The sequence below is a fragment of the Sciurus carolinensis genome, unplaced genomic scaffold (assembly GCF_902686445.1).
Source record: "Sciurus carolinensis unplaced genomic scaffold, mSciCar1.2, whole genome shotgun sequence".
In the NCBI taxonomy this organism is placed as follows: Eukaryota; Metazoa; Chordata; class Mammalia; order Rodentia; family Sciuridae; genus Sciurus; species Sciurus carolinensis.
Genome location: NW_025920147.1, coordinates 60,306 through 88,072, shown reverse-complemented (window position 1 = coordinate 88,072; position 27,767 = coordinate 60,306). Strand labels below are relative to the sequence as shown.

At 51.8% G+C, this 27,767-nt stretch overlaps 1 pseudogene; it reads left to right on the top strand.

The window, feature by feature from the left end:
• The first annotated feature begins 322 nt into the window (after positions 1-322).
• LOC124974410 (WSC domain-containing protein 2-like) lies at positions 323-26,337 on the top strand (annotated as a pseudogene).
• Positions 26,338-27,767: the final 1,430 nt, after the last annotated feature.

The following is a 27,767-nucleotide window of genomic DNA, read 5'->3' as shown; positions in this document are numbered from 1 at the left end:
GCCCCAGAACCCTCTGCTAAATTGCCATTTCCAGCATCATTTGGGAATTCTGAGATGAACAACAAGTGTAGGGACATGGGACCCCCTCCTGAATGGTCCCTTACTTGGTCTCAAGAAGCCCAGCTTGACCTTAACCTTGACCTTGGGTAGGCCTTTCTCTTGGCTTCAACCAAGTGCTGGACCTGTTCTTGTCCTTGGCAGCCATCTTTGCAGGTGGAAGAAGACTGAGAACCCCCAGGGGGTGCCATCCCTAGGGGAAGCCCGGAACCCTGAGCCCCCTTCCATCACCTCCCATCCAACTCAGCCCTGGAGCCAGTCCGGAATGACCCCGTTATGGCCAAACTCTGGTTTCAAATTCCAGTGTTACTTCTGCAGGGAACCTGTGCGCTTCTTCACCTTCCTGCTGCTCTACCTGACCACAGGGAGCCTGGTCTTCCTGTACTCTGGCTTGGTGGGCAAGCCTGCTGTATCCCAGAGCCAGGCCAGCCTGTCCAGGGAAGGCTCCACCCAGGGCAATGAGCTGCCTTTCTTGGGCAAACCTGCACCTGGCCCAGGGTTTCCAGGAGGGTGAAGCTTCCAGCATCCCGCAAGCACAGACCCTCCTTAAGGGCAAGGACGCCTCTGAGAGAGCCAAACTGGGTGAACTATGGGGGAGCCTCCAGCTGAGGCCTCCAAGGGGAGAGCCCTCCAGGAGAAGGAGGAGAAGCATGGTAAGAGCACTATGGATCAGGGCCTGGAGAGGGACAGAGGGACACGACAGAGGGTAATACAGTTCTAGCACTGGCATTTAATAGGAACCATCTGTTTATGAGTTTAAGCTCAGTAGACACTGCAAGATTTCAGTATTACCCCCACTCCACAGTAGAAAAATACTGAAGCTCAGAGAGGTTAAGCAGCCTGTGCAAGTTTGCACAACTTGTCAATTAGCAAGTTTGCATTTGAGCCCAGCTGTCCATCAGGGCTTCAAGCTCCACCCCCCACCCCCCACACATCTTCCTCCAAACTGTGAAACACACACAAAAATCACACCAGTCAGCTCTCTGGTATTTCAGGGCCCAGTCCTGTTATAAGCACTTGGCATGTTTGGAGTTATTTTCCACAAATCTATACTTGGCTGCCATGATTCCTGTGATATAGAGGAGGAAATGCTGTTCCAAGAGCCCGTGTTCTACCTGGCTACCAAGTGACAGGGCTTGGGCTCCACCATACCACCAATGGTCCACATTCTGGGTCCTTGGCAATGGGTCCTCAGGGGACACTGCTGCCCTGGCCATGTTTGATTGCATTTTCTTAGTCCATCAGGCATAAACAGCTTTGCTGATTTTCACTGAATTCCCTGGGATGAACACGACACATAGAATGCTGTGCTTAGCTGACAGATGTGACACAGGCTGGCAGGAGTGAAGACACTGGCTCTCGGCTGCAGTAGCCCTGGAGCTTGAACCAGGTCTCCCTGTGACAGCACTCCAAGTCTACTGGCATCCCCGTCTGCCCAGCGTGCTGGGGAGGAACCCGGCAATCCATGAGATTGACAGGGACGGGTCCCCAGAACTCAGGCCAGATGGCTGGGAGAATACACTGAGGTAGAGCGAACACCTGACCAGCCTTGTGTCCACAGATTCAACTCACAGAAAGTCCTCTCTGTACCATGGAGAGACGCAGGGTGACCGAAGGAGCTCCTCCCAGTTCAGAGGCCTCCAGCAGATGCCATGCTCCTGCCCCGGGGACTTCCCTAGATCTCTGCCTCTTGAAGACCCCAGTGTTCACTGGGAAGGGAGAAGGCAGGTGGGACACAGCAGGACAGTTGGGGGGCCTGGGCCTCACACTCCACCTCCACCCCATCCAGCCATGTGGTGCAGGTGAAGTACTTGGCCTTCTTGGGCCTCAGTTTTGAAATCTATAAAATGGGGATAATGATGGCTCCCTTCTGGGCAGTTCTGAGCATTCAGGGAACTGATGCTCAGGAAAGCATCTGGCACCCCCAGCCCAGCACAGATGATCAGAGATATTCAGGGGTGCTTGTGGGGTCTGCCTGGGAAGGAGCCCATCTCACAGGTACAGGTGAAGCAGGAGGGCTGCCCACTGGAGAGGCTGGTCACTCCCAGCTCCACCTTTCCTTGGAAAACCCCAAAGCTCCTTGTCATGATTGAAGGTCAGACCCACTTGCCTGGCCATCTCCCAACCCCACCTTGGAATATGTCCCCCTCGGCCATCTTCCTGCCATTCACCGGGCATGCCCAGTCCATTCCTACCTCAGGAACTCTGGGTAGGGCCGTTCTTCCACCCTGGATACTCTTTCCCCAGATCTTTCTATGACTCCCTTCTTCCCTTCCTTTGAGCCTCCAATCAAACCCTGCTTTCCACAGATGCTTCCCAGGTGACCCAACAGGTCCCACTTCCTACCTGGTCACAACCACATCCCCCAGCCTCTCTTTGGTCACCACCCTTATCACTGTGGAGAGCACCCTGGTACCCTGCCAGCTCCTGGAAGTCAGGGCTGCCTGTCCTTGTCTCAGTTCCATCAGCACCTGGGACAGCGCCTGTTTGGGTGGATGAGTGTTTGGAGGAACACATGGTGGGTCCCCCACTCCCAGGAGGACTGCCAAGTCTCAGCTTTTCCATCTCCAGGAAACTGCCCCTTCCAGGTTCCATGAAACCCTGCTCCCAGAGTTTCCTGCCTGGCCCACGTAGGAATGGTCATGGTCTGTACCTGTCTAGATGCCTTGTAGGGTATCAATCCCCTGGCACAGTTGATACATGCACAACCATGTCCCCATTTGTTGTGAGAATGAAACAGTCAGCCCTCGGTGTCTGTGTGTGCCACACCCTCAGATTCGATGAGACACAGATGGAAAATAATCGAGAATAAAAAGGTTGCAGACATTTTTCTTACCATTTTGCCCTCAGTGATACAGAGTGACAACTACTTACATAGAATCCACGTTGTGTTGGGAGTTGTAAATAATCTAGAGATGACTTAAATTTCCAGGAGTGTGTGCGCAGGTTCTGTAGCAAACATGACACCATTTTATGCAAGGGACTTGAGCATTTGCTGATTTTGGTATCCACGGGGGGTGCTGGAACCATCCACACTGATGCTGCTGAACCGCCATATGCTGCTGCCGCTGCTACTACTCACCCTTTCTTGAGCAACTACTACATGCCATCAAGCTTTATTTACTTTTCATGTCATAATGAAATGATATGTGAAAAATGCTCATCTCATCTTCTGGCTTATACCATAGGTCACTTATTAGTTGCTGCTGTTTTTATCAGTAACTGATATCTATTGACTGATCATTGAAGACTTAACACCTGTGAGTCTTTCATTGAATTAGTCCAACTCAGTTCAGAGATTGTCCCGTTTCACAGATGGTAAAACTGAGACCCAGAAATCACTCACCCGGGGTTACACAGGTAGTCATGGAAAAACTGAGGTTTAAAAGGAGGTACATTTAGCTCCAAAGTGTGTGAGCCTTCTCCGCTGCTATGCTAGTTAGCCTTGCACACTGAGCCCAGCAATGCTCTATAGTTTATGAAATGCAAAGAGAAGAAAGAAAGAAGCATAAGATAGCCCTGGCTGGTGTTGTCCACAGGCAGTCTTGGGATCAGTGGTATTAAGGATACACAGATCCAGCCTGTCCAGGAGGAACTTATTCAGAGCCCAGCAAGGAGAGACAACCAAGTGGATTAAAGCTCAGCAGTTTCTCCCACCTGGTGCTAAATACACGGGCTTCCTCATGCCAGCGAGGGCTCTGCTGGAGGCAGCAAGGCAGAGGGGAGGGGCTGGGCAGGAGAGGGTAAACCTGTATTTGAATGCAGATAGTTGGAGACTTCTTCCTTCCTTCCTTCCTTCCTGCCTGCCTGCCTGCCTGCCTGCACTTATTGTATGCCTAGCCCCTCCTGTGCCAGGAGGATTGATACCCTACAAGGCATCTGGACTTAGAAATAATTCAAACGTTTTCCTCTAAGGAATATTCACAATCCCTTAGGGAAGACAGATAGGTAAAAAAAAAAGAAGTTATATTTTCAAACACTAACCCTCAATTATCAAAGCCATACATGCTCATTGTAGAAAAATTAGAATATGTTAAAACAGACAGAGCCCAGGAGTAAGATGGCTGGACCCCACTAGCCAACCTGCCAGGAGCTGGTGTCTCCACTCCCACACCGCCAGCTGCATCTCCAGCGTCTTTTGGCATATTTAATGGTGTAACCCGCTTCCCCCATTATAGCACCTTTCCTTGATAAAATTCTTCCACAAGGAGTCGAAATTATTTCTAATTTGAAAACATAATGCACAGTAATGGGAAAATCACTCAGGAGACAGTTCATCAGGGAGCAGCTTCAAGGTCACCAGGTGTACCCTTTGGTGGCCTCCTGGGGGAGGAGCAGTGGAGGGAGCTGTGGGACTCTCCTGCCCCAGGCCCTTGCACATGAACAGGAAATGCCAGTCCCTGCACGTAAAGCACGGACATCCTGGAGCGGTCAGCCCCAGGGCCACTTCCAGGGTGGCGGAGCGTCCCCTAGCAGTAGAGTACCTACTTGAGTTTCCAGTCTGAGCAGGTCCTGTGTTCAGCTCGGCATGCAGACTCATTGTGTGTAACATCAGTGGACAATCGATGCGTTTTTTTTTCTGAGGCCACCACAGCTGAGTTCCCTAAACAGGTCCTTCAACCCAGGGGTTGAGGCTCACGCACCTCCAGAGCTCACAGGTCCAAAATCAAGGGGTTGGCAGGGCCATGCACTCCAGAGGGCTCTGGGGACAACTGCCTTGTGCCTCTGCCCTGCTGCCCTCCCCTCCTGTGGCTTCTGCTGTTACTCTCCATCGTCTGCTTCTGTTGCCACAAGGCATTGTTCTGTCTCTGTCTCTTCATAGGCCAGGGGTGCTTGACCAATGAGCTATATTTCTCAGCTCAATTTATTTATTTGTTCATTTATTTATTTATTTGGAGACAGGGTCTCACCAAGTTCTCACTAAGTTGCTCAGGGCCTTGCTAAATTACTGAGACTGACCTCACACTTGTGAATCTCCTGTCTTAGCCTCCTGAGCTGCTGGGATGACTGGCGTGCACCACTGTGCCTGTTTTGTGTGTGTGTTTGTTTTTGGTATTAGTTATTGAACCCAGGGGCATTTAACCATGAACTACATCCCCAGCACATTCTAATTTTTATTTTGAAACAGGGTTTTTATTTTGAGAAAGGGTCTTTCTAAGTCCTTAGGGTCTGCTAGTTGCTGAGGCTGGATTTGAACTCATGATCCTCCTGCCTCAGCCTTCCAAGTTGCTTGGGATGACAGGCGTGTGCCACCGTACACAACCCCATATGGCCATCTTCTTAGAAGGATGCGGTCAGATTGGATTGAGCCCACTGTCCTCCAGTGTGGCCTCAGAACTCAATTACATATGCAGTGATCTTATTTCAAATAAGGCAGCATTCTGAGGTCCTGGGGATAAGACTCTTGGTTCTTTTTTTTTTTTTCTTTCAATAAATAGCATCCCTAATAGAATTTTTGTTTCCACTTTTCAGGGAGAAAAATCCTACTTCCAAGAGCTTGAGTGACATTCAGAGATTCCTGTGGCACTGTCCTCAGGACTGGAGCCTAGACCTGCCTGACTCCAGGACAGCGAGTCACCTCCTATCACCAGTCTGTTCCTCAGTAAGGGGTGCATTCATTGCATCCAGCCCTGGGAAGGAGACTGCCTTGCTCCAGGGAGAGAGAACTGTGTGAAAGGTTAACTGGAGCAACAGGACAAAGTTAGGAAAGAAAAACCCCCGCCGTGAGGAGGGGTCCTGATGCTGGTTTCTGGGCTTAAGACAAATAGCCCAGCTAAGGGGGTCCTGGCCACCCTTGCTAGTCGGTCACCGTGGAAACGAGCTGATAGCATGAGCTTGGCCGCGAATCCACCCTCAAGTGACCTGGGAGCCTGTCCCTGTTTGACACACCTGACCACCCCTCACCCCCGTCTCCAAGAGAGTCTGCTGCTACAAAAGGATTTGAAGAGGGGCCCAAGGACAGACTGAAGAAGATGGCAGGGGCCTCTCGGTCCCCATGACTGATGAGCCCAGCAGGGCCCTAGAGCCCCAAGGACAGGACTGATGGTCATGTGGGTGGCAGCCTGCACCCAAGACCAGCAGGAAAGGGGTTCCCCAGGTCTCTCCCAGGACAGGTAGGAAACCCCAGGGCTCTGCCAGCTCATCAGGCCCTGGTATGTAACACACCCGCGTCCTCCAAGCATAAGGAAGGGCCCTGAGTCTTCCTCCTCACTCCTGTTCACAGATAAGGGCATGGAGGTCAATCAACAAGTCTCTGTTCAAGCCTGCTGGAGGGGAAGTAGGGGCAGCCCCTAGCACTTCAAAGTGCAGACTTTGGGGACAGGGGCTGCCTAAGCACATCCCAGGGGGACCCAGCTTCTCCCATCCCCCTCCAGGGTGGTCTGAACAGGTGGCAGATAGCCCCACACTGTGGCACCACGGGAAGGGATTGGACCTAGACTTGGGTTGGGTCTGAGACCCCTCACTCCTGGGTGAACTTGGGCAAGTGTCTAAGTGATATAGCTAGAGATCAGCAAGGATTGGTCAGTGTGCCCCAGTGGTGGCAAAGGACAGAAAAACCCCACCCTTGGGGCTTCAACTAAAGAAGAAAACACAGGTGCTCCCTGGCCTGGAGTTCTAGTGACTTCATGCTGAGCATCCTTCTGGAAGACTCAGCTTGGCTCCTCTCTGCCCTAGCTTCTAGTCCTCCTGACAAGGCTTGTGCTGGCTCCAGAGGATGGTGGCTGCTGGTAGCTCTGGACTCACACAATACCAACACCATTAGCCAGGGAGGTTTAAGCCTACAGCACATCCTCAGTGAACAGTCGGGTGTCCTCTTTTGGGTGGGCATCTGGTAGCCCCTATGGGATTCAAGCATCTGGAAACCAGGAAGAGGAGCGTCCTTGCAGGCAGAGTGCCCACGGGTCCACCCCTCCATGCCACAGAGGAACTATGAAGCCCACCTGCGTACGTATGTTTTCACTTCTGTAATTAGATTGTACCAGTCCTATCCAACGTGACTGCTGTCCCCTGGGTGGCCAGATGCACCCGATCCTCATCCTAAACTGACATCCCCTTAGTCATGTTGCACTGGCTCCAAGCCAGCCTGTATGCTCAGGTCCTCCTGTGGCTCTTTTATCTTGAAGCCCGTGTGTCCAGAGAAACACAACTCCCTTGAAATAACTGGAAGGCGGACCTGAGCTTAAACTTGAAGGGAGGCCCTTGCAAGCTGGGCAGAGTACCTGGCTCCTGGTTCATTGCAGAAAAGAGGGAAGGCAGAAGGGACTGTCAGTAGCTGCCAATCAGCACTTACACCATGTGCCCAAAGTAAGATTGGCTTGTGAGGCTGATGCAGGGAAGAGTAGTGGTGCTTTGTAACCTCATCTGTGAAATGGGTTCATGAGAAGGCAGATTGAACAGGACAGGGGCGTGACTCCACGGGACAGCGCTTGCCTAGCGGGCAGGAGCCAGAAAGCAGCTACAAACCTCCAGAGTATCACTGTCTGAGGTCTCTGCTCCGGGCAGGTGATGCTTCCTCTAAAGGTAGCAGTTCTTAGCTGAGCAGGGCTCCTGTCTCCTAGAGAAATACCCAAGAGGGCCCTGTGGAGGCTTGTCTCTTGCAGAGCTGGGAACACTGCTCCTGGCAGGGGAGCATCTGGGGCCTGATGTCTAGATGACAGGCTGGCATCCTCTGCTAGGCCCTGCTCCTCACGACAAGGCAGGGGAGAGCAAGGTCCACCCTTTAGACTGGACGGCAGCCTCACCAGGGAAGATGGAGGGCCCTTTAGCATTTTCTTTGGTCATAGCCTCTGAGGTCCACTAAATTCAAAGTGCTGGCTGGATCCACCATCCCACCTCCAGTTGCATTTGTGTGTCGCGTGGGAAGAGCTGGTGTGGGTGTCTCAGAGACCCAACTGGAGCCTTGTTCAGCCACCATTAGTGCCTATCTCAGACAGGACACCTTTCTAAGGCTTCCTGCTACTAATGGGGCATTGAGAAGATCCCCTGATTCAAGAAGCAAGAAGTTCATAATGTGGGCTCTGGAGCCAGATTGCTTGCATCCAATTCTGGATTTATGAGTGCAAGCTGTGTTATCTTGGGCAAAGCCATAACCTCTCTGGGCTTTCATTTCCTCTTCTGTATAGAATGGGACTAGTATTCTCATGGGATTATGGTAAAGATTCAATGGAGACAATGTACATAGAGGACTTACCAAAGTGCAAATCCAAATAATAATAATAGTAATTTTAAGATGTAAGGGAAACGAGCACAGTGGTGCTCTCTCTGTAATTCCAGCAGCTCAAGAGGCTGAAGCAGGAGGATCACAAGTTCAAAGCCAGCCTCAGGAACTTCAGCGAGGCCTTAAGCAACTTAGTGAGACACTGTCTCTAAAAAAAACAAAACAAAACATAAAAAAGCTGGGGATGTGGTTCAGTGCTTAAGTGCCCCTGGGTTCAATCCTCAGTACCAAAACAAAAAAAAATGGAAAAAGACTAAACTGTAAAGTCCTGTCTTTGTGCATGAGAGTTCACTGTTCACCATGAATTATAGGAAAGTTTATTGCTTTAAGAAAACTAAGTGCATGTTTATAGTTGGATGGCTGTTTATACAATTTGAAATGGTCCCTTTGGATGGGAGCATTTGCCTTGAACCACCATAGAGGACAAACTGTAAAGTACTTTAAACAACACTGTGAATGGCTCACTTAATCTGCTTTCCGTAACTTCACACCTATTATGTGCAGGACATCATGAGTAGGGACATTTACACAAACCCCTCCATTTCAAACTCCTAAAGAATTGTAGTTTTCACCCCGCCACTAAAGAAGCCTCTGGAGGTGGCTGCCAGGAATGGCCAAGGTGCTGTCAGAGGTTAAGTTCAGAGGTGCCTTAGTACGGGCCTCATCCTGGTGGCATAGCATGCTCCATTTGGAGCTCAGGGGTTGACCTTGGCTTGGGTTTCTGGGGCCGACCCAGATGTCACCAGGAGATCAAGGCCCAGGCCACAAAAGCCTCCCTCCCCACTCCCAGTGGGCTAACTACAAGACCCCAGGCCCTCCTGGATCAGGTTCCACCAAGACCCCGGGCCTTCCAGTCTTGTTTTCCCAGAAGGAAGGGAATCGTACCCAGGGCCCCACCAGGCCAGCCACTGCAGCGTGCTGAGCTCCTTCTGGTAACCATACCTGACTTCTCTCCTCTCTCCAAAGCCAAGTACATCTGCTGCTACCTCGATGACACCCAGAGGCGGGCCCTGAGAGGCGTGTCCTTTTTCGACTACAAAATGATGACCATCTTCCATTGCCAGGACAACTGTGATGAACGGTAGGCACCCCGCGGTCCATGGACTGCTCCATGTCGACCCTTCCCTTCTCCCTCCTGCTCTGCAGGGGGCGGGCCGTGAGCACCAGGATAGCAGAACGCAGGCTTGTGAGTGCACATGCGTGTGCACACACAGGGATGAGCGGGCCTGCGGGGTGACTGTGCAAGTGTGCCGTGTGCAGAGCATGGGGTTGGCAGGCGAGCATCATGCCATCACTTCATGCTCTTTAAACAGCAGTGGTGCTGCTGTGGTCCTTGGGAGCACGTGTGCAAGAGTCCAGCATCATGCCTGTGTCCAGGTAGCAATGGCATTGCCAAACATGCCTCATTAAGCTGAAAGTGAACGGATTGAGAGAACTTGCATGTGGCTGGGGAATGTGCGAGCAGGTCACTCTGTCTGCACAGGCTCATTTGAAGGGTGAGGTGAGGGTCCAGAATGGGGGCATCTGATGGTTTCTCAGTGTAGAAACCCCTGGATGTTCTCCTGGGAGAAACACTCAGCTCTCCAGACAGGCTTCCAATCTGAGCAGAAGCTGATTAGAATGAGTTTGATTAGACTGTGCACTCGGGGGTGGTGCACACCTGTAATCCCAGCAACTCGGGAGGCTGAGGCAGGAGGATGGAAAGTTGGAGGCAAATCTCAACAAGGTAGCAAAACCAGTCTCAAAATAATAAAATAAAAAGGGATGGGAATGTGACTCAGGGGTAAACACCCCTGGGTTCAATCCCACCCACCTGCACTCCCCAAAAAACAAAGAATGTGCCTGGCAGTGGAGGGAGTGAGTTTTAAAGAGCAGATGAGTCTGTGTATGACCTGTGAACAGGGACAGGACCCCTAGGGCTGACATGGGACTGAGCTGATATCCTCCCCTTGTCTTCTGGGACCTTGACCTTGTCGTGGCTCACAGGGAGACCTTGAATCCACTCACTGCTATACTCCAGTTGGCTGACTGTAAGGGTCACAAGCTCTACTGGTCACAGCTGTATGGCTTGTGCAGAAATGAGCTAGTGGGTGGCCACTGAGGGACTCTTCCTACTGTCCCTGTTATCAAACACTGTCCCCTTTATAATTAGCTGCCTGAGAAGCCCACCATTAAAATCATGAACCCAGGACCCTCTCCAGCTTGTGAAGGACCTCGAGTCCTTGATGACGTGGACTTATTAATGAACTTGCCAACCCATGGGGAGATGGAGGGGTTCCACAGAGCCCCTGTCCTCAGGCAGCTCCCAGCCTAGGAGGGGATGGACACATACCCATGAGATGGGTTGCACTAGTACCACCATTAGGGGTCGGATGTGCTAAAGAGGCCCCTCGGGAGGTGACAGCCAGGAAGCGCTGGAGCCCTTGAGTCAGCTCAGGTCAGCAGCATTGGCTGTGCACACATGCTGGGATCAGGGGCCAGGCAGCCACAACCCTGCCGCAGGGCTCCCCATCTCGCTGGGGAAAGTGAGGTGTGGACAGGCTGAGCAGTTTCCACTTGAGAAGCCTTGCTCCTGCCAAGCCCTGTCCCACAGCACTTGGCGAACAGGTCCCTATGAGGCTGGAGTGCCTTGATCCACAGTCAGCAAATGAGCATGCTGGGCTAGAGACACTGAAGCAGGATGGGTGCTGAGCCAGTGGGGACGTGAAGGGGTGAAGGGAGCCCATGGGGGACTCGGTACAGAGTACAAAGGTAGGACCCTGAGCTGGGTTTTGAAGTATGAATAGGAGTTCTCTAGGTGTTGATAGTAGAGTGTGTGGGAAGAATCATCATCTCATAAACTAGGAAGCAGTGAGAGAGGGAAGGGCCGGGCTTGCTCCTTTTATAACAGCTGACTCACAGGAACCACCAAGAGTCCCACAAGAATGACCATAATCCCTTTCAAGGGCACACCTCCAGTGACCCAAGATGTCTCACGAGGCCCTACATCTTAAGCCTCCTCCACCTCCCCAAGGCACCACCATGGAAACCAGGCCTTTGACACATGGACTCCTGGGAGACCCTCAAACCACATCCAAACCACAGCACCTTAGAAGGTACATGCCTCTGTGTTCATCAGCTTCCCATCACTGTAACAAAATACCCGAGACAATTAACTTATACAGAGAAAAGTTGTATTTTGGCTCACAGTCTAGGGGTTTCCAAACTACGATTGAGGGGCCTTGTTGCTTTGGGCCTGTGTGGAGATGGCGCATCATGGGGGGGTGCACATGAAATACCACAGCCACTCACCTTTTAGGAAATGAGAGGCAGGGGAAAGGGGTGGGCCTCACAATTCCCTCCCAGGGCAAGTCCCCTCACCTAAGGACCTCTAGTGAGGCACTACCTCTTCAAGTGTGTACTAGCTGCTGGCAGCACCTCCCTGGGGGTTTGTGAGTACAGTTCAGAACCTCCACCCTCCTGACCCAGGAGACTCCTGGCCCCTTTGTTCTTTCCCTGACCCAGAAATGATGGGTCCCCTGCCTCCCCAGGCCTTTGTCCTTTGGGCCTCTGAGTGATGAGGTCTCTCTTGCCTTGGAATTGCTAATGCTCTGGGCCCTGTTCTCAGAAAGTGCTGCTTCTGTCAGTGGGGTCTTTATAAATGAGAGGACTGGGATATCTGAGAACCAGGGCTGGAAAGACAGGAGGCTGAGGGGGCAGATGTAGGAGGCTTGCCAGCCCCAGTATTTGGCTGGGCATCGGGTCCCAAGATGCTCGGCTTGTCTAAGCTGCTCTTGCCCCACTTGCCGAGTGAGCAGCTGGCTGCAGCAATGCCACATTTGACCCAAGCCACCTGGTGTGGAGGCCACAGGTCTGGCTGGGCATGTCCCTCCATCTGGGACCATGCCATCCAGGGAGCTGACGGTCCCCACAGGATGCTCTTCAGGTGCCCGGTATTTTGCAGGCTGCTTCCTGAGGCCACCATGTCTCAGAGACCACCGTGGACGAAGGGGCTGAGCAGAGCCTGTCTCCCTCCCCTCCCCAGCTCCCCAGACCTGGGGCTAGAGCAAGAGCCAGCCCGTCATTTGTTTCTAGACCATGTAGCCACTGAGCGTCCTTTTTAGGAAGGATTCCATACTTACGGGGGGAAAAAAATAAAAGTTAAAAATCTAAGCATGCCTGGCTTGTTTTGTTTTGTAAAAGGCATTTCTTCCTTGGCTGGGTCAGGAGCATAGTTTTACCACCTTCAGAAGGAAAGTGAGTCTCTGCTCCTCCCCTGCCTCCAATCCTATAGGGACATGGAGGCATCAATCCTGGGTGATGTTTCCTGGAATAGAGAGATGAATGTCTCCTGTCCCCAGACAGGGAGGACCAAGGGAGTGGGTGGGGACACATGGCAGAGGAGGATACACTGTGGATATGGGTGGTGAGTCATGTGGGTGGGCCATGCCTCAGGCAGAGAAGGGCAGAGGGGTGGCCCTGGGGTGCTCCTGTTCCTCTTCTGGGTCTTCCTGACCTCAGGGTCCCCCCCACACCTCCAAGGCCCCCAACTCCCCAGCCTCCCTGACTCCTCTTGGGGGTCTCTTGGAGTTTCCTTCACCCCATCTCCTGGATCCCTGGGCTCTCCTGACGACCTCGGGGTGTCCTTTTCTCCCAAAGGCCCCTGTCTGCCGGGGTGCATGTGCGGGGTCTCGGTCGGGGTCCTGGGTGCCCCGCCTGACAGCAGCCTCCCCCAGGGGTTACCTGTACACCAGGCTGGAGTTCGGTGCTGAGTGCTACTTCAGCCACAAGATCCAGGTGGCCAACATGACGTGGCCCAGTGTGTCATGGAGTGCAAGGGTGAGTAGGGCAGTGTGTGCAGCGGTGCCAACTGCCTCTCCGTCTACCAGCTCCAGCTTATGCAGCAGTCGGCCCACAGGTGTATGTGAGTCTGCCCGCCTGCATCTCCTCAGGTCCCATCCCCACCATCTGCCCCACACCTTCCATGGCTCCCATCACCCCAGGCGACAGGTGCCACCTGCCCACCTCTTCCTGCCGGCCTTGGCAGAGGCCTTGGGTCCAGCTGCTGTGAACATCCCCAGGGCCCCTGCCTTCCCCTGCCTCCCGTGCCAGGGCCCCCCTCATTCCTACCTGACTTCCTCCTTCCCAAACTGAGCTAAAGCCTGAACTTGTCCTTCCTTGCTGTCTCTAGTGATGGTCATGATGACAATGGCCATCACTGTCTTGTTGATACCTGCAGACCCTCTGTCCTTTCTGAGCATGGCCTCTGGAGCAGCCCCTCTCCTCTCCACAGTGACCCTTGAAATGGTCCCTGGTATTTAACTGTTCCCAATTGATAGATGAGGACGCTGAGTCTGAGTCTCCATGGCAGACAGCAGAGGATTTAGACCAACTCTGGAGGCTTCCACACCTTCCTGATCCACTTCGGGGTCTATGGATGCTTCCAGTTGGAGTCTTGTTGGAAGAATCACCAGTCTCCAAACCCAGGGAAGGAGGAGGCAGACAGGAGAGAACAGGAACCAGTTCCTCCTCTGGTAGTATTGTCCCATGGTGGCATGGCTTTGTTCCTGAGGGGCAGGACTGTTGAATGACAGTAACCTTTTGTCAGACACCTGTCAGGCACTGTGTTCAGCCTGGGGCAGGCTTGGTTTTACTTACCTTCCCTACAGGCTTTTCAGGTCACTGCCACGGTTAATTAACCCCCTTTACAGCCAGGGACCTGAAAGCATCAGAGTGAACTTGCCAAAGATCACGAGGTCTAGTGCAAGGTGACCTTCAGACCTATAAAAGGAACTAAAAGGCTTGCCGAGGAGTGGGGGCTGGGCTTACCCCATTGCACCATTTATCTAGAGGCAGCGACAGAACTCCACCATGAAATCCTCTGACCCTGTGGCCTGTGGATCCCCAGTTGGAATGTGCCTAAGAGGCCCCCGGAGACCTAGATTGGCTGCTGCATCAGCAAGCCCACACAATTCTGCCTTTCTAAGGAGCCCCAGGTGACACCAGGCTGGAACAGACTTTGAATAATGAGGCGAGATCTCAGTAGATCTCTTCTAGGATGCAGACCTGCCAGCATAGGATTCGGCAGAAAGTTAGCACCTCTGTTTGCATAAAAGTCATTTATGTGAAATTCATATTTCAAAAAACTCATTGCTTGCTGGACATGGTAGCTCACACCTGTCATCCCAGCAGCTAGGGAGACCGAGGCAGGAGGATCACCACTTCAAAGCCAGCCTCAGCTAAAAAGTGAGGCCCTAAGCAACTCAGTGAGACCCTGTCTCTAAATAAAATACAAAATAGGACTGGGGAGGTGGCTCAGGGGTCAAGAGCCCCTGAGTTCAATTACTGGTACCAAAAAACAAACAAAAGAACCCTCCTAGCTTGATAATGTGTTCAGTATTTCAAATCCCATATTTCAAAGCCCAGCTCGAGCTGCCCCACCATGCACAGGCTTGGCAGCCATGCTGGTCACCACCAACGGGTTGCACCATCTCCCTGCCACTCGTCTCAACTCAGGTTTGACACCTGGCTGGCAGGAGCAGAGGTGGTCTATGGAATCCAAGCTTGAGGAGGGCCAGCCGGTGGGTGTCTGGTGTGACTTGGTGTCTCTGAAGGGGCAGATTTCACATGGTCACCTCAGGTCTCCTCTGTGCCCATATTTATGTTACGTGGATGATGACACTTAGGCCATCTGAAGTGAAGGCCTCCAAGTTAGGAAGACTTACAGGGGAAGCTACTGCATCTAAAATATGCCAGTAGATGAGGCAGAGCCAGATAAGGAGATTTGGGTTGTACTTGTCCTTCGTAAGACATTAGCCAGACCTCCTTAGCTACAGTTCAGTTGGCCGGATAATCTGGACCTCCTCTCTCTCTCTCTCTCATACACACACACACACACACACACACAGGTCACAGTTCACAGATCATGATCATCTGGCATCATACCCCCATGAACCATCAAAGACTTTTCCATTAGCTGAAGTATATCCACCTCAACATGCAGTCGTCACTAGAATCTGTTAGGGTGAGGTGTGTTGTGTTCCCGTAGCTGGGTGGGTGCTGGGAAGCCATCCCTAACACTGGCAGGAATACCGTGGCACCCCTCAGCTTGCCCGCTGCCATCGCCCTGGGGGGGCAGTCGTGCACCAGACAGAAGCTTCTTTGCATCATGTCCAAGAGTGGAGATCTTGGTCATTTCTACTGAGAGTGGAGTCCTGGATTCTCGAAGTCCACCCAGTTCTGAACAGTCACTGTACAAGGTCTGCAGCCTGAGCACCTTCAGCTGGACTCTGAAGGACAATCCCAGCCTTGTCAACCTCAAGGCTACTGTGGCTGAGGCTTGAATGGAGGCAGCTTGGAGAAGAAGACAGATGGCTGCTGATATGTCCAAGGGGGACTCATGGTGAGCTCCCAGTTGACAACATGGCATCTGGAAACAGTCTTGAGATCTTTCCTGAATCAGACCATTTGATGAGCTCCCACTGAACCAGGTACGGGGAGGCTTGATGGGGAACCAAGCACCATCCCACCCCCGACAGCAGTAAGGTCAGTCCAACCACGGGGGGTATGTTCAGAGGACTTCCAGGAGCATAGTTTGGGTTGAATTGCATTCTAATGAGGTTCAGGGTATAGGAAAGCCATGTTTTCTAGCCAGAAGCAGAAATTCAGAACCAGCAAAAGCCATGGGTTGCACGTCACATTGGTGACACCTCCTTGGTGACTCCACTTTACACTCAGACTCAGAGAGCAGAAGCAGCTTGGTTGAACAACCCCCAAGGAGGCTCCAAAGAGGAGAGGGCCTGTATGGGGGCCTCAAAAACGCATAAGGTTGTGCCTGGTGGATAGGGGGAAGATATTCAGACTAGAGACAAGTCACTAGGGAATGGGAGAGAGATCCAGGCAAAGGAAGTGGAGTCTGCAGAAACCTAGAGGTGATTTCTGGAAATAACAGGCAGGTGTGATTTTTTTTCCCAAAGCCATGTCACCTCTTAGGGACCCATCATGGGCTGGAACCCAGGTCTCCCAGTTGGGGTGCTCACTCAGTACAGTATTGTAGACACCCTGACCCCTTGAATTGGACTCAGGACCCATCTCCTCTTGGCAGGGGACTCCTCAGCTCCAGCTTAACTCCTTTCCCCAACCCTGGCCCTCCTTCTGCTTTGTTCCCTGACTCTAAGCAATATGATACCACCAAGGTCTTTTCTCTGACTTTCCATGCCTGGGATCAGTTTTATACATAAATAAATCAGAAATAGGTGCCTTCCAAGCCACTGGCACACAACCCTAGCATGTATTGCATCAGAAAGAGAAATAAGCTAGCACTGGAGGAAACAGGTAGGCAGAAGCCAGATTCTGTGTGCAGAGTCCTTACTCAGTATTAACACTGTTTCCTAGTGGAGTTTCCCTGGAGATCCAAAGGAGGCTGCTTATCTCCCAACACTACCCTGAATGGGCCTCTGCCTGGGGTAGGGGGCCGGCCCACCTTGTTCTGAGCCATAGGGTGCTTTTACTGGCAATATCTGCAGGCACCTGCTGTTCTGCCTTGACACAGACTCCTGGACACCTGGACTCTGCCTGGTTACAAAAGAACCAAGAAATAGTCTTCCTCCTTGATTGGAGTCTTAAAAAAATGGATATTGAACCCAGGAGAACTAAACCATTGGGCCCAATTCCCAGCCCCATTTTGTATTTTATTACAGTCAGGGTCTCACTGAGTTGCTTAGGGCCTCGCCAAGTTGTTGAGGCTGGCTCTGAACTCGTGATCCTCCTGCCTCAGCCTTCCGAGCCACTGGGACGACAGGCATGTGCCACCATGCCTGGTTGAAGCCCATTTTTCACAGTAGTTTGCTAACTGTGTCTGCAAGAGTGGTTCTCCTCCCAGAGGGAGTTACCTGATGGACTCATGAACATTATGATTTCATAGGGTGTTGCCAGAATCTTCACTGGCCTGAAAGTCATGCAAGATTTGGGTCACATTGTTCCTTAGAACTATGCTGGGCTGCTACCTGTTGGGCTCGTGGGTGCTGGCTGCCTTTCCATGGGGCTGAAACCCAGATGACAGCAAACTGGACCTGCCCTGACTCTATCTGTCTTATGCATCTTGAAGAAAGCATTATGAAGTTCGCACTATCACTGGGAAAACAGAGATCCCTGATTTGTTCTGCAACTTCACACACCATGGACAAGTGATGAGAAGGGAACAGGAAGTGGCACAGCATTTGCTGAGTCTCAGACAGTCCTAAAGTCCATTCCAGGGACTTCCACCCAGCTGTGCAGGGAACACATGATGAGACCCACTTACAGATGAGGAAAACTGAGGCTCAGTGAAATGAAGACACCTGCCCAAGGGCACACAGGTAAGTGCATGCCTGGCCTAAGCAGATGCCCTTCCCTCTGGATTCCAGAGCTCCCCACATATGAGAAGACACCTTCTCACTGCTGTGGAGAGCAGGAGAGTGTCGGGAAGGACAACAGATCCCCTGGCTGCTTCATTTTGAAGAGAAGAGAGCTTCTCAACCCTGAAGGGGAAAGCCAGGTGACCTATATCCCAGAAGGAGGGAAGTGGAATATCAAGGGTCAGGGCTGTCATTCCTACTCACTGTGCCCAGATCACTAAGGTGCCATAGAGAGCCACCCGCAGAGAGAAGCAGCCTCCAAGAGGCTGCCCAGGCTCCTGGGACTCGAGCTAAAGAACTCTGCTGGCTGAGAAGGCTCTCCAGCCCCTGCACTGAATGTCAGGAAGCCCCTGTGACTCAACAGTTTCCCACCCTGACCTCCCAAGCATACTTCAGGAAGATTCTCCACCCTGAAATTGACTTCCCAAACTATCCTCTGGCCCCAGAACACACCTTGACCAAAGAGACACACAGTGGTAGCTTCTGATGGTCTCTAGCCCTTTCAAACCTCTGAAAACCTGACCTTCTTTGATATTCAGGACATTCAGGTGAGCCCTCATCAATAAGTGGGGGACTCAGGGACTCATTAGCAGCTGCTTAAATGCCAAAGGTGACCAATCTCTGCAGAACCAGGACAGCGAAGTCTTCCTTTCTCCTCTCCCCATCTTTTCTAAGGACAGAAAGCCAGGACCCGGGCCTTGGACTGCCCCTTCCTCAATACCCAAGTTCACAAGGCTTGTTCCTGTCCATCTCTGAATGGCCCACCCCATCTTCATGCTCCCATCCTACAGGTGAGCACTCTGAGGCTCTGGGATACAGGGAAACTACCCATGGTCAAAGCTGAGGGGTGTGGAGTTGCCAGTTGGTGCTTCACGAGGAGAGCTTCTTGTTCTACAGGTGATGATGAAGGGTTCCAGAGAGGAGAAGCCCGATCGGGCTAGAACTGGCATCTCCTGGTCATGAGTTTCCTGTCACATGGCCAGGACCGCCCATCATGAGCCTGTCGGTTCAAGGAAGTACCAAGGCCTTCTGCTGGGACACCAGCTGGCAGACCTTCCAGGGCCCTGGGTTGTGGCTGGACCCTCGAGACCATCTGAGATGCATGATGATGTGGCCCTATCAGACTGAGCCCAGGAAAGGGGTGCCCGATGGGGGAAGTGGGGAGGCCAGAGCACTTGGCCATGGGACCCCAGGTGAGGAGCACATGGACCCTGACAGACGCCCCAGTGCCTTTGGTTACTCAAGGTCATGGCTGCAAGAGGCTGCAAGAGCAACCCCCAATAACAGTAAGGAGGACCCAAATCAGCAAAGGGATCCCAAAGACCATCTGAGATGCATCATACACAGACACCAGCATTGTCCCTGGCTGTGAGCATCAGGTGTAAGGGTCCTGAGTGCTCTTGGTTTCCTGGTAAGGGCCTGCCTGGGCTGGTCCCCACCTGTCCCATTTCTCTCTGTGTGGTGCTGGCACTGGGGAAATAGCATGTTCCAACCAGGTGCCAGCTGCTCATGGGATTGCTGGGAAATGCCAAAGCCCTGGTGGCATGGAGCTGGCAGGGATATGAGGAGGTGGGCAGAAACTAGACCTCTCCCTGTGCTAGAGGCGGGGAGCCCTCCAATCCACTAACTGTTGCCAGGCAACCCGGAGAGAGTCCCTGGGGTCATCCTCTCCACATGCACAACCCCCCTGTGGTGAGACTGGGCTCACAGAGGTGTGATGGTGACCCCAAGTGTCTGCCCAAGTGTCCTCAAGCACACACAGCACAGCTGGACACCCATTGCCAGGAGACCAGCCAGGCAGGTGGGCACATGCCTGCCCTTCGCCCTGGATGACCAAGAGATCCACAAGGCCCCTGGGTCTCCCTGGGATCCTCACTGATCAGCATCCACAGGGAGGATTCATGCCCCATGCCACACACACACAGGCACACACATGCACACATATAGGGACATAGGCTGACGCTCACTTGCTCATGCACAGCAGGACACACACCAGCAGTGTGTGCGAGATGCACGATCAGCCTCGTGCCCCAAAACCTGAGCACACCTGGGTGCCGTAGGGCTCTCCTATGGTGCACTCAGCTCCCGCCTGCCATATGTGCTGATGGATGGATGCACCCCTCACCACGTGCCCAAACTCCAGTCACCCCTTCCCAGGCAGCTCTGTTGGGACCTGAGGGTCTCAGACCCCCTGGGTAGTGGGAGGGGCTCAGGGAAGAACCTGCCTTGGAGGATGAGTTGGGGGGTGAGACTCCTTCCTTGCAGGGCTGGGGAGCAGATCAAGGGTCCAGTGCAGCTGCAGGGAGCCTGGCACCAGCCCCACTCCCTGAGCACTGGTGGGGTTCACAGGGAGCTGGAGCCAGTTCTGGAGCAGGCCAGCATCACTGAGCTTTCTGGTCAAGTGAGCGTCACCCACCCAGCTGTGGCCTGCCTGCCCCAGTGCCCTGCCTAGCACACTCCCTGAGCCTCAGAAATGGGCTTCCCTGGAGCAGCCACAGGACGGGAGGCTGCCCAGGGCTCCCCAAGGCATCTGAGTCTGATGCTTCCTTGTTTGGGGACTGGAGGACAGAAAGTCCAGCCTTCCAACTGCCAAGACACAAGGCCATCAGAGGCAGCTCAGCACTCTTCTGGATATTTCCATGACTGCAGGTGCGAGGCTCCTTGAATGGTCTGACCCCTGCTTCCCATCTGTGTGGGGAAACTGAGGCCTGGAGGGAGTTCACAGGAGGTCACCGCTGGTGGCTCTCACACCAGGCTGGGGCCAGAGTCAGGGAACATGAGGATACAACTGCCTGGTGTCACCACAGCATGCTCCAGAAATTAGCAATTTAACCAAAATCAGCTGTCCCTGGTTTGATTTGGCACCATAGTGAAGGACTTCTGGGTCGCCAGGTATCGGGAAGTAAAAATAATCACTCGGATGTCTTTGGTGGCTAAAATATAAAAGCGTCATTGGTAAACACCCCCAACCTTCTCAGGGAGTCATTTCATATCCTTTTCTCTGAACATATAGACACCTGTGTGTGTGCTAAAGAGTGTCCAGTTGTACCCTATGGACACACCCAGGTCCCTTACAGGTGGAGGCATCTGGCTTCTGCAGTTGGCTTTGCTTTTTCCCCAGGCTGACATGTGTTTCTGAGATGAGCCTCAGTAATGTCTTGCCAACAGTGGCTCCTTAGGTTCCTCTAAGTTCTGTTCTGCTTCTGTCCTCTGTGAAGTGAGTCTCCATGAACTTTGCAGAGTCTTCAAGAGGTGGGACCAGCTGATGTTGCTGATGTTTCCAAAGTGCTCAACAGCTGGGTACAGTGATGCCCACCTGAAATTCCATGGCTCTGGAGGCTGAGGCAGGAGGATCTCGGGTTTGAGGCCAGTCTCAGCAACTTAGCAAGACCCTAAGCAACTTAGTGAGACCCTGTCTCCCAGTAAAAAGGGGGGACTGGAGATGTGGTTTGGTGGTTAAGTGCCCCTAGGTGTCAAAAATAACACGTGCTCATCAGAGTGAACAACACGTAGTAGGAACTTAATGATTGGCACCTATTCTTGTGCTTGTGATTGAGATCCACACAATGTCAACAGTGTCCTTTGTTTTAGGTGACAGCTGCTTCTGGGAAGGTATGTTCAACTCGAGATTTGAGAAGTAACTGAGCCTAATTTTAAATGTGCACGATACAAATTTGACAGGAGTCACTTCTTATTTTTTCTTTGTCTTTAGTTCATAAAAGTATATATTCCTTGTAGAAAGAGTTATAAAGGAGTTGATCCAAAAGATAGACAGAAAATTTACCTCTAATCCTAGGGGATCTGAGTTCTCTGAAATAGAACCAACAGGCTGTGTGGATATATGTGCATATTAAGAGATTTATTTTAAGGAGTTGGTTGGCATACTGTAGGAGTTGGAAAGTCTGACTTGGTAGGCCAGGCCAGAAGCCGGTAAATGCAGGCAGGGGTGCATTCTGCAGTCTTGAAACCGAATTTTTTCCTCCCCAGGAAACTTCAGTTTCTCTCCTTAAGGCTTTCAACTGATTAGACAATGCCCACCCATATCAAGGGTAATCTCCTTTACCATATAATTGTAGATACACAATTACAGAATACACATATACACAATGTCTTCACATATATACCTATCTTCACACAACACATATCTTCATGGCAACATCTAGTCTTGGACCAAACAACTGGGCACCTTGGGCTAGGCAAATCAACACAGAAAAGTCACCCATCAGACCTACTTTTCAGAAACATCATCATGAGATTTCTATTGATAGTTTTTTTTTCTTTACAAAATTGATACTTTAGATGAAACTTTATATTCTTGGTTTTACTTAATGTTGTATCTCAAACACATCTTCACCTGATAACAATAACCTTTAACAGTAGTTGAGGTTGTGACTCAGTGGTAGAGCACTTGCCTAGCATGTATGAGGCATGGGGTTCCATCCTCAGCACCACATGTAAATAAATAAATTAATTAATTAAATAAATAAATAAAATAAAGGTCCATCCACAACTAAAATTTTTTTTAATTAAAAAAAAAACTTGAACACCATTACTTTCAATGGAGGCATAGAATTCCACCATTGGTGTCCTTACCTAATCTATTTGTCTAATCCCTCACTGTTGGACACCTCTGTTGTTTCCCATCTTTCACTTGTTCATTTAGAAAATGAGCAACGTTACTGATGACTCTGCGCACAGCTCAGGGGACACCCTCACGGTCCCCAGCTGTGCCCACCCAGGTTCCTTTTAGTACAGTGACTGCTGGAGGCAAAGCTCACACCCACCCCTGCTATGGAAAGTAGCCACTGGACCCCCAGGGGCTATGAAGGGGCCCCCTTCCCCAGGCAGGCAGCCCACAGCCAGGGGCAGGTCCCACGAGGGAAGCAGCACACGAAGTCAAGGCCAGACGTTTTTCCTGAAGGTGGGACAACTCTGGGGGCAGGTCTCCCTCCGAGCTTCCTGGTGTCCAGTGAGGTGGCCCCCAGCTGAGAGCACAGCTTCATGAAACACTGTCTTAGGTGCTGTGTCCAGGGAACCTGGGCAAGGACAATGGCTCTGAATGTTTTCTAGGAGGCGATTCTCTGGGGAGATAGCAGTGGCTTCCACACTGCCCATGGTGCGGGATCATGATGGGATCAGGAGAATCCTCCGTGGACCATACGGCTTCCCCAAATGGGGCTTTGCTGCCATGAACCAGGAAGCAGCCTGCCACAATGCTGCCAAAGGGAAGAGGATAAAGTGATCCAGGAGGAAATTCACCTTGGGACCTGGATTGTTGGCAAAAATGCCAGCCCCAAGAAGAACATTCCCTCGGTTATAGAGCACATCGACTCTGAACAAACCTGTTCAAGAACAACAACAACAAAAAATGCAATTGCTCTTTCTGTCTCTGTTTTGACTTGCTGTGTGATCTTGGGCAAGACTCTTGCCCTCTCTGGGTCTCCACATCCAAGAGCTTCCTTTAGAAGGTTGTTCCCTAGGAGATCTGACTCCTTCTCAATATGACGCTGCTTTTTCCTTCCTGTTCTTCAGCTGGAAGTGTGGTATTGAGGATGTTTCCACAGACCTGAGAACCTCTCCCTGGCCTTACTTTGACAGCCACCATCCCGGATATGTCTGTGGACAAGTGTATGGATCTCTGAACAGAGAAGGTGAGGCAGGGACCCTCCCGCTCACAGCACTCAGGGGGGAAGAGAGCGTGCAGCATAGCTGTGGGAACCAATGTGGGGCCCTGAAGCAGGGGCCGGTGGGATGGGCGAGGTTGCAGACTGTGCGATGGGCTGCGGTCATTTAATGGGGACCTGAAGGGGTGGGTCTCCCTCCCTCTGAGGGAAGGCTCAGGAAGGCGGTGACATTTGAACGGGGCTTAGGAGCGTGAGCAGGAGGTTTCCAGGCCAGGACAAGGACAACCCACCAGGGACAGTCCCCGTCACTGCAGGTGTGCACACAGAGGCAGCAGGAGGCTTCCAGAACCCTGGGCACATGACAGCGGTGCCCACGGGTCCCTTTCTCAGCCAAAGATCCTGGGAACCCTCCCTCCCCAGCCAGACAGTGGCCAGATCAGGGAGGAAGCTGGACCTTGCACTTCCCAGGTCCCCCAGGTTCCAGCACAGAGCTGGATGCAGAGCTGGCACCTGAGGTGCCCATGGAGCCCATTATGCAGCCTCTCCTGGGCTGAGACCACCCAACTCCTGGTCGCCCAGCCTCGCCATCCTGGTTCCTCGCTCCTTGGGCTCCTGATCCAGGAGCATCTCTCTCAAAGGCCCAGAGGCGGCAGCTCAGGATGTCCTGTCCTCCCTGTGACCCTCGTGGGGCCCACAGTTCACTTCCCACCCAAGCTGTGGGTTTGAAGTTCTCACCCCCATTTCCCAGGTGAGAAAACCAAGGCTCGGCCGGCAAGGGCCCCCCTCAAACTCACGGTGCACGTGAGCGGGGCTGCTGGGGTGGACGCTGGGAGCCACTCCAAACCCATAGCACCTCGGCTTCCCTGGGCCCTGGAGGACCTACAGGTGGCAGACCAATGTGGCGAGGTCACATCCGCCCATCAGTCTTCCACGTGACTGGAAGGAAGTGCTGGAGATGGGTGGATAGGAAGCCCCCTGTGAACCGCCCCCTTCCTGCTTCCTCAGCTCTCCTCAGGGGCCCAGGGGCACCACTGAGGATGTTAGGGGGTGGGGAGACAGAGCTGCCCATGCCCGAGGTGGAGGGTCTGAGATTTAGGGTGACCGAGGAGACCCCCTGCATGTCAGTGTCTCTGTCTCTGCTCTCCAGCCAGGGACCACCATTCCTATTTGACATCTGGCAGAGAGAAGCCACACCTGGTGACACAGCTCTCTGGGTGTGACTTGGGTCTGAAACCAGATTATTATTGGATTTGGGGCAACCCAGGACAAGGTGAGGCTACAGGTCTGGTCCAGAAGCAGGTTGGACTTGGAGAAATAAAGCAATCAGGGGCAGCTCTGTCCATGCAGGGCAGAGCACACAAGGTCAGGCTCCCTTCTGGCTGAGAAGAACTGACTCCCACAGCTGTCCCCCAAGCGTGGGCTGTGTGTCACCGTCAGACAGAGGGGCACTGACTGTGGCGTGCTGCCTGACAGAGATTTCTTTTCCAGTTCTTTAAGTCCTCCAGGAGAAAACTTCCCCTCAATGCTGAAGTGTCTTTAATACATCCTTCAACTGATCTCTGTTTTGCAGGAAAAATTGCAGCTGACCCCAGGTTCAGAGTCTTTGCATGCGAGAGTACCTAGGTAGCATTTAATTACAGTCATTCCTCAGTATCCGCAGGGCAGGGGCCCCAGGTGTCCCGCAGATGCCCATGTCCTCAGAGACTGGAGTTCCTTAGGTAAAATGGTGGAGTTTCTGCAGAGAGCCTCGCACATCTTGCCGTATGCTTTAACTCATTTCTAGCTGGGCACGATGGTGCATGCCTGTCATCCCAGCAGAGAGGGAGGCTAAGGAAGGAGGATTGCAAGTTGGAGACCAGCCTCAGTCACTTAGTGAGGATTTAAGCAACTTAGCAAGACTCCATGTCAAGATAAAAATTTAAAAAAAAAAAAAGGCTGGGGATGTGGCTCAGTGGTTAAGCACCTCTGGGTTCAATCCCTGGTACCAAAAATCAAAACAAAACAAAACAAAATCTTCACCTCTAGATAACTTACAATCCTAACACAGTGACAAGGTATAAATAATTTCTATACTCTAAGGAATAAAGGCAAAGAAAAAATCTGTGTGCACATTGTCAATATTTGTGGGATTTTTCCCTGAATATTTTCAATCCACATTGGTTGGATCTGTGGACCAGGAAGGTGGGGCACAGAGGCAGGCGGTACCTTGCTGTTTCTATAAGACTTGGTGTTTGTATTTAGTTTTTGGAAATATGAGTGACTTCTCCGAATAATTCCTGTAGGAGCCATCAAGTTCCCTTCAAATTTTATGTTTCAAACATTGAGTTGATGAAGGGAATTGAATAACAATCCCAGGTACCCAGATTGGCAGGATTGCAGGGGTCACTCATGTGTGTGGCCCGGGGACCCTGGAGCCCAGGGAGGCCCCCGGCCCAGGCATAGGGGTGCAGATCTGCCCCAGATTTGGAGTTGGGGCATCCCGGGCTTGGTGATGCGCCTGCTTCTCCTCCCTGCCATTCCCAGGAGTACCCACTGGCCGCCCTCGCAGGCACCGCCTGCCACTGCGGCATCCCCACCACGCGTTTCCCACTCCTCAAGAGGGAGGAGGAGCATCTGTGTGAGCAGAAGTGCAGCTGACGAGCTGGAGAACTGTCAGACCTCCAGCCACTTCGTCATGGACCAGACGCAGGTCCAAGGTGAGTCCACACCCAGAGCCTGGTGACGCCTGCGTCCTGGCCATTCCCTCCAGTGGAGCTGCAGCTGGAAAGACTGTGCAGGCCACAGGGCAGGGGGCAGTGGCAGGGGCAGGGGCAGGGGGCAGAAGGGATGGGTAGGCAGGGCAGGAGCACGGGGTAAGGCTGGTGGACTTTGCGAGGCCTGAGGTTCTTGCATAGGCGATAGAGGAATGTCTAAGCAGGAGGTTCTAAAGACCCCACTTCTGTCCCTCATAGGGCCCTACCACTGTCCCTCGTCACGAAGGATCTTTGGTGGCTCTCCACTGAGCATAGAAGCATCAAGACAGCAGAAAGAGGCCTGGCACTCAGAGCTGGACTCTGCTGGGTGACATTCTCAACCCTGTCCCCAGTTCAGCTGGCACACTTGGGTAAAATACGTGATCAAGATGCAGGTGTCCATCACACAAAGCTGCCTCCTTGGGTTCCTTGCAGCCAGTCCTTCCCCGCTCAGTACTGAGTGACCACGCCTCTGCTTCCTGTCCCTGTTCTGCCTGTTCGGGTTGCTGTGACCTGCATCCACATCTGAGTTGCTGAATGTATCGGCATTGTGCGCCATCGATGGATGGGCACTTGCAGTCTTTCTGGTTCATTTATGTACAAGTCTGTGTGGCCGTATTTTGGGTCAGATCTTGATCAGAAGAGTGATATTGATTTACATTTTCATTTTAAAATTTTGATACAATTTCCAAATATGTAAATGTTACCAAAATAGAATACAGAACTCCCATGAACACTTTAAGATGACCTGTGTTCACATTCCTGAGCTGAGCCAATGGTGACTTAACTCTCAGTTACCCCTTAATGTCTCAATATATTTCCTAATGAAAAGCCAGCTGTCCCAGGTCACCACCATACAATCATCAAAATCAAAGCAGCATCAATTCCATATGGTTGTCCAATCCAGATTTTGTTGATAACCCAGTAGCAGGCCAAGAATCCTATCCAGGATCTTGCTGCCTGTAGTTGCCATGTCTGGTGACTTTTGTTAATTCCTCAGCCTGCCCTGGTCTTTTCTAATGCTAACCTTGTATCTTTGAGTTTATCTGTGTACTTACATTAAAAACCATGCATGAGTTGACAGTGGTCGCTCAGGTTATGGTCCCACAGCTGAGTTTGTCTGGCTTTACCCATTTCCTTAAGTTAACGATCTCGACCAATTCCACCAACCTCCATGTATTAATGTTTGCTCCAAGTTCTCATCAGTAATCAAATACTACAAAGGTGGGTCTCGACTTGTGCTGTGCATTAGAATCGTCTGGGAGATATTTTCAACTACCCTTGCCCAAGGTATATCCCAGCTAATCAATCACAGTATCCGGGAGTGAAACTCGGTTCAATGCATTTTAAATTCCTGGGGTGACTACAGTGTGAGTCAAGGTTAAGAACTAACAAGGCAGATTACTTTTATGAAGGAGGTTATAATAATGATCACGTCATTAGCTCAAATGGTACTTTTCAAAGGCAATATGTTGATAAATAGGATAGAGTGTAAAGAAAATTTTAAGAGGCATATATCTCCATTTTAAACTCAAAGGCTTATAGAATTTTTGTTTGGATATTTAAAGAGCATTTTGTTTCCTGAAACAGTGTTCAGTGAAGACTAATAAAGAATATGGCGTCCTGGCTAAAAAAAGGAAAAGAAGGAAAGGCCCGGGCCCCACTGGCTCCAGTATGGACCCACCGTGAGGTCCTGGGCAGTCCTTTCCTCCCTGAACTCAGTTTCTCCAGCTGCAAGTGAAGCTGCAGGTTGCTCACTCCT